We start from the raw sequence: 10,985 nt of genomic DNA on the forward strand, positions 1-10,985 counted from the left end.
GATCCCCTGGAGAAGGAATGGCAACCCACTCCAGTATTCTTGCCTGGAGAATCCCATGGACAGAGGAGCCTGGCGCAACCTACAGTCCATAGCGTCCCACAAAGCTGGACATGACTGAAGCGACTAAGCAGCAGCAGCAGCAGGAATAGATAAACCAACACAGACTGGCTGATTTGAAACTGATTTTTGAAAGTGAAGCACAAACCAGGGTCAGCTTATGCAGAGGCTTCAATTTCAACACCGCGATGGATTTCCCTCTCCACCAGCTCGGCCCCCTCTGTGTCAGCTTATTCCGGGACTTCCTCTCTGCGGGTGGTGTAGGATGGCTGCCAGTGCCCCCAGCCAGCATCATCTCAGAGTGATTCCCAGCTGGAAAGAGTGTGAGTCCCCTTCCTCTCAGTCTTGTCCTGGCTGGTGTTTGCATTGCGTTTGGTTGGTCCCGAATGGATCCTGTATCATGGATGAGCCAATCACCAGTAGCCAGGGCAATGAAGTTCTCTGATTGGCTGACGCCTTGTCAGCTACTCCACCCCTGAGCAGGAGGTGGAACCTCACTCAAGGAACTGACTGAGAGGGTGTATTCTCCCAGGGAAAATTCAGATGGGGTGTGGGGGGTGTATCCTTTGCCTCCAATTCTTCACCCTTCTCTCCACCCACGTCCTTTGCCAGTTTATTTTGCAGTGCCCTCCAACCACGGGCAGGATGACCTGTCCATTCTCTTGAATCTGGGGTCAAAGCGTATGACTTGCAGTCAGTGAGGTATTAGCCCAATGTGAGCCCAGGTGTGATCCTGAGGCTTGAAAGGGGGTTTGCTCCTGGGTGCTCAATGTCTCTTACTTTCTCCCATTGCAACGAAACCATGTTTGTTTCTTCTTCGTGGATCTGGGATAACTGCCTTTGTATTTTTCCCCGGTTTTCTTTTTTTTAAGTACTACCTCACAGTCCGTGTGTTCGCAAAGAGTTGGACACAACTCAGTGACTAAGCACAGCACAACACATGGAAGCCTGCAAACTAGCATCAGAATGTCATCTTTTATTTTCATTATCTTTCGGCTGTGCCACATGGCTTGCAGGATCCTAATTCCCCTATCACGGATCAAACCCGTGAAAGCACAGAGTCCTAACTGCCGGACCACCAGGGAGTTTCACCCCCTGTTTTCCTTTACTCCTTATCTGCATACGCATATGTTTGTAAGGACTAGAAAGTATTGAAATAGTTATCTTCTTTAAGAATGGGCCTGTCCCTCCACTGGCAATGGAGGGGTCCGCTGCCATGTTTGTGCCATAGCTGGTAACTTATGGGTAGTCTCAAGCTGTCCCAAGTTGGGCCAGTTTGAGTCTTTCTCCCAGAGGTGTAGAATTGAAACTGAGAAGTTGATCGATACCTGCTTCAATATCTCAATAAAATATGAGTGCGTAGAAGTCACGGGGCAGCTGTGTTTAATCTGAGCCTAGAGAAGCAGGAACAGTCAATGTGTTGGTTAAACTGATGCTGTAACACATGAAACTCTAAATCTCTGTGGCTTAACATCATAACTGATGTGGCAAACATTATATCTGCCTCACCGAACAGCCTGAGGCTGGTCTTCTGCATGGTGATTTAAGGACCTCTGTCTGTGGTTCTGTTCCCCCTGGGGCCTCAGTTGGGAGATGGCAAACAATATAGAGAGAGGATAAATTCTCTCTCTTTGTCCCAGAAATGGAACACACCTTCCACTCACATCCCATTGGCTGGAACTGGTCATATGACCACACCTAAAGATCCCCTGGAGAAATGGCAACTTACTCCAGTATTCTTGCCTGGAAAATTCCATGGACAGAGGAGCCTGATGGGCTATAGACCATAGGGTCACAAAGAGTCAGACATGACTGAACAACTAAACAATAACTAACCATACGGGAGGCTGGGAAATAGATGCCCAAGAGGAAAGGAGCCACCTTTCTCTGCTACAGGACTGGAGAGAGAGAGCAAGAGGGAGGACACTGATAGAGTAAAGCGGAGCAGAATGGCCAGAAATGATCATGAAGACAACTGGCTGGGTACTTACCAATTTTCTGGTTCTAAATTCCTACACTCTGATACTTTGGCCACCTGATGTGAAGAGCCAACTCAATGGAAAAGACCCTGATGCTGGGAAAGATTGAAGGCAGGAGGAGAAGGGGACAACAGAGGACAAGATGGTTGGATGGCATCACCGACTTGATGGACACGAGTTTGAGCAATCTCCGGGAGATGGTGAAGGACAAGGAAGCAGGGGGAAGAAAAGTTGGGCTGGTCTATCAGTGATTCGCAAACTTGTGCATGAATAAGAATCACCTGAAAAAAAAAAAAAAAAAAAAAAGAATCACCTGGCTGGTTGAAACACAGATTCCCAGGCTCCACCCCCAGAGTTTGGAGATAGGAGGTCAGGAGCAGGGCCAAAGAAGCTGCATCTCTAACAGGTTCCAGGTGCTCTAATCTGCGGTCCCAAACCTCACCATGCATAGCTGTTCTAGACTACCAGAGACTGGAAAAAATGCAACATGTTAATCTTACTGGGTCCTGATTTAAGAAATAAACATCTGTAAACTCATTTGGAAAATAACTGGGTTCATTTGAATGTGGACTCAGTATTGTTGTAGCCACGCGTTCCGGGAAACAAATTCACTCAGAAGGACAATGCAGATAGTGGAGTGCAGTTTTTCACACCAGCAGGCCCAAGACAGAGTCTCCTCTTAGCCAAGGACCCTGACCAGTTTTTGTGAAAACTTATATACCCTAAGTGTATAAGGTTCCCTGAAACTAGTCTGAACAAAGGAAAAAGAAAGATACAAAGTTAACCCACGATCATATGCCTTAAGCCTAGGTAGTTAACAGTGGACAATTATCAATAGGCCTGTGGTCATACCCCAGTAAGCATAATAGAATGTATGATTCTATTCAGTTACACAGATAATTAGGGTATTCTTTTAGGTTATGGAGAGCCCTGGGGCTCTTCCTTCTGGAGGCCTGGTTTTCCAGTCGGTATGTCGTTTCCATAGATACTGGACATATATCTCTAAGTCCACAGTCTGGCCCAAGATGGAGTCATGCTTTCAAGATAGAGCCTGTTCTGTTTCCTCCTTCAGTATTAAAAGATATTTGAGGATTACTGTTAATTTTCTTGGATATGATGAGGGCATGGGACTGTGAAAGAAGATGTCCCTGTTTTTAGCAGATTCATGCTGAGGTCTTTAAGGGTAAAGTGTCATGAGCTCTGGGCTTCCCAGGTGACATTAGTGGTGAAGAACCTGCCTGCCAGTGAAAGGGATGTAAGAGACTCAGGTTCGATCCCTGGGTTGGAAAGATCCCCTGGAAGAGGGCATGGCAACCCACTCCAGTATTTTTGCCTGAAGAATCCCATGGACGGAGAAGACTGGCAAGCTACAATCCATAGGGTCGCAAAGAGACCGACATGACTGAATCGACTTAGCATGCACGCACGTCATGTTGCCTGCAACTAACTAAAATGTTTTAGCAAAATACACACACATGGCCCAAGCAATAAAGCAATTATTGGTAATTATTGAATCAGACGATGAGTGATTGTTATACCATTCCTTCAGTTCCTCCGTGTTTGAATATTTGAAAAATAAAAAGCTGGGGAGAAGGTGTGGCTGCAGCCTAATTGAGTAGAGGCTGCTATTGTCAGCCCTTCTGGGTCATTTAAGGACCTTGGATTCTATCCTGAGTGCGTGAGGAAGCCCTGGAAGGTTTCAAGCAGGGTGTGACATGATCTGATTTTATTTTTTTTTATTTATAGTTTTAAAAACAGATGTTTTCCTTTTGAGGCTTGGCAAAATGGATGACCTAGAAAATGGTTCATGGCCAAGCCCCAGAGAGCTGCCAGTTTGCACCAGGAAAGCATAATTATCAAGTTATAAACCAGAAGACACCGCATGTGTTCATCATTCTGAATAAAACTAAATTGGGTTTAGGGTTTGGATTCCCCAAAGTTGCATGAAAACAAAATCTCATAATCACTTACATATAACTTATTATTAATAACACAGGGACTTCCCTGGGGGTCCAGAGGTTAAGACTGGTGCCTCCACCTCTGAGAGTGCCAGTTCAGTTTGTGGTTAGGGAACTAACAAGCCATGCAACACAGCCAAAAAATAATAACGGGACTTCCCTGGTGGTTTCAGTGGTAACGAATCTGCCTGCCAAGGCAGGAGACACAGGTTCAGTCCCTGGTGTGGGAAGATCCCACGGGCCGTGGAGCAAGCAAGCCCCTGCCCCACAACTGCTGAAATCCCGCGCTCTCTAGAGCCGGTGCTCCGCAACAACAAGAGAAGCCGCTGCAATGAGAAGCCCGAACATTGCAACTAGAGAAAACCCGTGAGCAGCAGCGAAGACCCTGTGCAGTCGAAAATCAATAAATAAACTATGGGAAAACAGAAAAACATATTGGGGCAGGGAGGGAAAATGTGGCTGAAAACTTCCTAAACTTGATGAAAGAGATATTAATCTGTCCATCCAAGAATCTCAGCCAATGTCGCTAAGACATGTAAACACTACTCAGTGCTGAGCCAAGTAGTAAATTATAATTACCTTCCCTTTCTGCACTTTTGGTTTTCCTGGTGTTAGTAATTTTCTTTCTTTTTTCCCCATCTGCTTAGAAAAAGCCATGCATGTGTTAATTCAACCTCAGACTCTCCACCAGTTGTTTAAATTGTTTCTCAAGATGTTCGGTTGGATTAACTGGTTTACAAATCTAATCTTCTTGAAGAAAATCTCTGCTGGAGCCCCTCGCCCTGCTCCAAGGTGGACTGACCACTCTCTGAACCTGTTGCCATGTCATCCTGGGGTCTGTCTCTCAATATTTCCCAGAGGAGTCCCTTCCCTCTTTTCTATGTTGGAGCTCCTATTTCTATATGAAATTATGTTTAGCCTCCTTGATTTCCTCTCTTGTTGTCGTGGAGCACATTCTTTTGCAGTTGCTCAATAAAGTGTGCATAAAATCTTGCAAAAATTGTTATGGGATGTTGCTAAAACGCTTTCTAAAAGAGCTGTTAACAGTGCATTTCCATCAGCAATATATGAACCCCAGACCCCTCCAGTTCTTTCATTTTTGCCTACCTGCTGGGTATAAATTGTCAGCTCATTGGAGCTTTAATTTGCCTTTCCCTGTTGCCTATGAGATTGAACATTTTTAGTTTATGGATTTGCCATTTGGATTTGCTGTCTACCTATAAGGACTGTCTGAGCGGAACAAGCCTGGACCATCTTTGCAAATACAAATCATCCCTTTAAAAAAAAAATAATTTTATTTCTTAATTTTTGGCTGTGCTGGGTCTTCCTTGCTGCTCAGGCTTTTCCCTAGTTGTGATGAGTGGGGGGCTACTCTCAGTTGCGGTGTGCAGGCTTATTGCGGTGGCTTCTCTTGTTGCAGAGGACAGGCTCTAGGGCACTCGGGGCTCACTAGTTAGGGCGCACAGGCTTAGGTGCTCTGAGGCATGTGGAATCTTCCTGCATCAGAGATTAAACCCCTGTCTCCTGCGTTGGCAGGCAGATTCTTTACCCTGGAGCCATCAGAGAAGTCCCTAATTATTCTTTTAACTCTGCTGATGGTATCTTCCCATTCCTTCCCCTCTAATTTTAACATAGAATCACCTAAAGATTTTTGGCGGCCTCTGGGCTTTTTGACTTGGTTTGAAAAATATTTCCCCGAAGCCCTAGATTGTAAATCTAATTTCCTGAATTTTCCACTAAGACTTTTTTCGGGCTCCACTGGGTCTTCGTCGCTGCCCACAGGCATTCTCTAGCTGTGGTAAGCAGAGGCCACTCTGGTTACAGTCCTTGGGTTTCTCATTGCAGAGGCTTCTCTTGTTGCAGAGCACTGGCTCTGGGGCACGCAGGCCCCAGTAGTTGTGGCTCCTGCCCCACAGCATATGGAATCTTCCAGGACTAGGGGTCAAACTCATGTCCCCTGCATTGGCAGGATTCTCAACCACCGGACTACCAAGGAAGTCCCTCTTCTAAGACTATTATTAAGATTTGAATTCATCTTTAATTTACTTTTGCCTATGATATAAGGGGATATTGATTCAATTTTATTTCTTTATTTCTTCCAAACAGCCAGTTGTGCTGGAACATATTACTATATAAACTGCCCTCTTCTGGTACTTCCTTGTTGTCCAGGGGTTAGGGCTCCGAGGTGCTGCTGCAGGGAGCACAGGTTCGATTTCTGATCCCTGGTCAGGGAATTTAGGCTCCCACAGGCCACCAGTGTGGGCCAAAAAAAAAGTTAAAAATGAACAAACTGCCCTCTCTGACTGATGTGAAGTTCCACTTTTGTAACGATTATTATAGATAATGGGATCCATTTCTGGGTTGTCTCTTTAGTTGTCCTGATTGCAGATTTTGACATGTTCCATGTGAACTTCTATATTAAAGTTTATATCATGTTACCTAATTTCGAAAAGACCCCATTTATATTTTAATGGGAGCTGCATGTGGGAGCATTCATATTTTCTGATGTTTTAAATAACCCTATTTTCTTAAAATAAAAAAACATCCTGTTTTCTGATATTGCCTCTTTATTTTTCCTTCAAGACATTTTTTTCCTTCATAGAGATCCTACATCCTCTGATATTATAACTGTGAATGAAATATTTTTCTTTTCCCGTTTCTACCAATAATTTTTTTACAATATCAAATTACTTTGTCCAGAGTGAGCATTTCACGTTTTAAAATCCTGGTGTGGGGTGTAAGGGTGACCGGTCATCTAGATACCCCAGTCTCCTTTCTCAATTCCTGGGCTAAAGGAAACATTTGAACATGTGGAATCCCAATGCCAGGCAGCCAGGACCATATCCACACCCCCCTAACACTGGGCATCCTGGAGGTTGCAATCCTAGCCATGCACCACCTGCCAACCCTCCCTTTCCTCCAGGCCCCTTTCCCACTCCCCCAGGAGCACCCCAGGGGAATCCAGCCTTTCCCCCTGGTGGGCCCTGTCATCCTGTGCCACAGCCAGGATATCCAGGATGCCAGCCCTCAGGTCCCTACCCTCCTCCACACCTGGCCCTGGCATGCGTCCTGTGAATCCATTGGTTCCGGGTATAGTAGGACCAGGAATAGTGATTGACCAGAAGGTGCACAAGAAAATGAAGAAAGCTCATAAAAAGAAGCAGAAACACCACAAACATGACAAGCATTCCTCCTCCTCCTCTTCCAGCAGTAACTCTGACTGAATACAGGGCCTGGACCCTTCCCTCAATTCTCTCCAGTTCAGCTCTCCCATTCAAGCTTCAGATGCCATCTTGTGCTGGGGGAAATTAACTCTTGCTACCCCTTCACCCCCACCCCTGCAATCTAATCCTCATTCTGCTGTTCAGCATTAACTAGCTAGGACAAATCAGAAAAGAATTGCCACGGGCTAAGAAAGGCCATCTTCTCACTGCTTGGATAGAACTTTTAGCTGATGAGTTTGACAGAACTGTTTTTTGGAGATGGTAAGATCTGAGCTAAATACTAAAGACAAGTCTGCTGCTGCTGCTGCCGCTGCCGTGTCCGACTCTGTGCGACCCCAGAGACAGCAGCCCACTAGGCTCCCCCATCCCTGGGATTCTCCAGGCAAGAGCACTGGAGTGGGTTGCCATTTCCTTCTCCAGTGCATGAAAGTGAAAAGTGAAAGTGAAGTCGTTCAGTCGTATCCAACTCTTAGCGACACCATGGACTGCAGCCTACCAGGCTCCTCCGTCCATAGGATTCTCCAGGCAAGAGTACTGGAGTGGGGTGCCATTGCCTTCTCCAAAGACAAGTCTAAGATCTGTAAAATGTGATTTTTTTTTTTTACTTTCTTTTGTAATATTTATGATTGAGGAGATGATATGGATATTGTTATGGAAAGGAAAAATGACCTGTACCTTTCTTATAATTGTAGCATGCTTGGGCAATTTAGTGGCAAATAAACATTTCCCAGCAGGTAAAAATAATAATAATAATAAAATCCTGGTGTATTTGATAGAGTCTCCAAAATACTATTTTATTTTGATTTCAAGGGAATGGCTTTAGTATTTAGAATAATGTTTGCTGTCAATGTTTGGTAGAGAAAACTTATCATCTTTAAGTAGTTTTATTTCTTTTAATTTCTTTTTTTTTTTAGTAATTTTTTGAAGAAGCTATTGAATTTCTTCAACTGACTTTTCTACATCAATTGATATGATCACATTGTTACTTTCCTTTAATGTAATGTAAAGAATTACATTGATCAGTTGGCTTGAGTGAAAGTTGCTCAGTTGTGTTCGAATTCTCCACACCAGAATGCTGGAGTGGGTAGCCTTTCCCTGCTTCATGGGATCTTCCCAACCCAGGGATTGAACCCAGGTCTTCCACATTGCAGGCAGATTCTTTGCCAGCAGAGCCACAAGGGAAACCCAAGAATACTGAAGTGGCTAGCCTTTCCCTTCTCCATCGGATCTTCCTGACCCAGGAATCAAACTGGGGTCTCCTGCATTGAAGGCAGATTCTTCACCAACTGAGTTACTGAGATTAAACCTGCCATACATTGCTGAAATAAAGTTCCATCTGCTCAAATTATGTTATTCTTTTGATATATAATTTTATTTTGCATGTTAGCTTTTTATTTATGAGGTTTGCATCCAAATTGTAGAGAGATTGGTCTACAATTTATTGGCTTGGGTTTTGTCTTTCTGTTTTTATTATTGTAATCTGTTTACTGGTTTACTATGTTTATCAGATTTTCATATTAATGTCATGTTCCTTTCATAAAATAAAATGGAGAGTGTCCATCTTTTTCTCTGACCTAGAATAGTTTAAGTAACCCTGAAATTACCTTTAATTTCATCAATTTAAACTGTCTGATGACTCATCTTTGAAATCGCCAGGGCCTAGTGCCTTTACAAACAATTTTACACATTCAAAAAAGGGAATGTAACATAAATGTTAAGTTTGGAGACAGAACGAAGACCCAAGAGCCAAGTTAAGGTACATTTATAAATTACTCTTCGGTGTTCCCAAGGTTCAGCGTGCGCACATTTGACAGTGGGTTTCTGAGTTGTAAATAGATGTGTGTGAAGTTTAACCAAGACAAGGCTGTGAGTGTCTGCAGACCTTCCAAAATGTGCCTCCTCCTTTTCCCCCTTGTCCCAAGCTCCCCTTGATGGAAGGCTGCACTTGGGCCCCGTCTGTACTTTGCTGTGTGGGGACCAGGGAGCCTTTGCAGGGCTCTGAGGTGGGAAGTCCCCAATAAAAGCACAGCAGAAAAGGCTTAATGCTGGGAAGTGGATTTAATTAGCGTGATGTTACAGGTGAGGAAACTGAGGCACAGAGAGGGGAAATCCCTTGCTCAAGTTCACCCGGCCACAAAGCAACAGCCCAAATCCAAACCTAGGTCTTTCCAGCTCCAGGCCTCTCAGTCACAGGATCTATCCAGCCTCCAAACCCCAGAATCTGGGAGAAACCCCAGCCCTCCATAGCCCACTGGCCCCCAGCTTCTTGGAAGGCACATGCATCATCACCCCTTGCGCCCTGGTACCTCCTGTACCTGCCCCCGCATGAGTCACTTGCCCCAAGCCAGAGTGAAAGAAGCCTCCCCTCCCCCCACCCCCCCACAGAAGAGTGCATTTCGGGTTCTGTCTTAGTCACCAGGTCTCTGGTTCCCACCCTTCCCCCGACAGCCGGGAGCCTCTGCTTCCCCAGCCAGGGCCACCAGGGCCACCAGGGCCACCCCCAGTGGGTTCTGGTGCCAAGTGTGGTGGGGGCTCGGTGGTGGGGCTGGTGAGGCCGCGATCTGAGAGGTGGGCAGGGTGGCTGGTGAGGGTCGGGGTGCACCAGGCTCTCTAACCACTCCTCATTTCCTTCCCCCTAAGTGAAAGCAGTGAACCCTCCAGGCAAATGCAGCCTCAGTGTTCATAACAGCTGACACCTCTGGAGTGCTGACTTCAGCCAGGCTCTGCTCCAAGCCCTTTGCATCCATGAAGACATTTAGTCCTCATAAAAGGCCATGAGGTACTATGGTCCCTGTATGATAGATGAGGCAACTGAGGCCCAGAGAGGGGAAGCGACTTGCCCAAGGTCACAGAGCCAGACAAGGACACAGGAGGGAATCCAACTCAGGCGGCCCATGACCCGAGTCCAGGCACAGACTCACTATACGATCCTGCCTTTTTGGCCTGGTGACTTTTTCTGGCCCTCCCTTCCATGATCAGCATCAGCACCAACACCAACACTGCCCAAGGGCCCAGCAAGGCTGGGTCTTTGCCCTGGGGCCTCATCCGGTTCTTTCAGAACCAGCCAGAGCTCCTGAGAATGGCCTGCAGCTTCCCTCAATGCCAGGCTGCTCAGCCTCCAGGCCTTTGCAGAGAGTTTCCTTTATTTGAATCACCTGCCTCCTTCTCTCCACTGGACCAGTTCCCTCTCTGGTACATCGCAAGAGCAGGACACCTCCTCTGGGAAGCCCTCTGGGATATGCCCTTATAGAACTCCAAACTTCCCCTAGTGAGTCCCAAATTTGTCACGTTATTGCTATGACCTTAGGCAAATTACTGAATCTCTCTAAGTCTCAGTTTACTCATCTACAAAATGGGGCCAACAACATCTCAAGGGGTTGTTCAAAGATGAAAAGATAAGCTGGGTAACCGGCTTAACAACAGAGCCTGCCCCATGGTGAATGTTCGTTACAGCAGGCTCATTTTTATGGCACTGATTTGTGGACACTGTGTTTGTCTGTTTCTCCCACTGGGCCGAGTGCACCCCAAGAGCAGAAATTCCAGAGCCCAGCACAAGGCCCTCGGTGGAGGCCATCTCAAAACTTATCTGATTTATTGGATGAATGACTGAGGTCCAGCTCCCTGGTGGTGAATGGCAGTTAGAGGCTGGGGCCCAGAGCTGCCTGAACAGGCAGGCTGGGCTCATGTTGCAACGAGAGGGGGACTATCTCTTTCTGGGCCTCAGGCAAGTCACTTAAGTTAACCTTTCAGTTACTCAGTGTCTCCAC

The 10,985-nt window shown here is 46.0% G+C and overlaps 1 pseudogene; it reads left to right on the top strand.

Moving 5' to 3' along the window:
• On the top strand, positions 6,803 to 7,241 carry LOC106503594 (annotated as a pseudogene).

The sequence above is a fragment of the Capra hircus genome, chromosome 25 (genome assembly GCF_001704415.2).
Source record: "Capra hircus breed San Clemente chromosome 25, ASM170441v1, whole genome shotgun sequence".
NCBI classification, from domain to species: Eukaryota; Metazoa; Chordata; class Mammalia; order Artiodactyla; family Bovidae; genus Capra; species Capra hircus.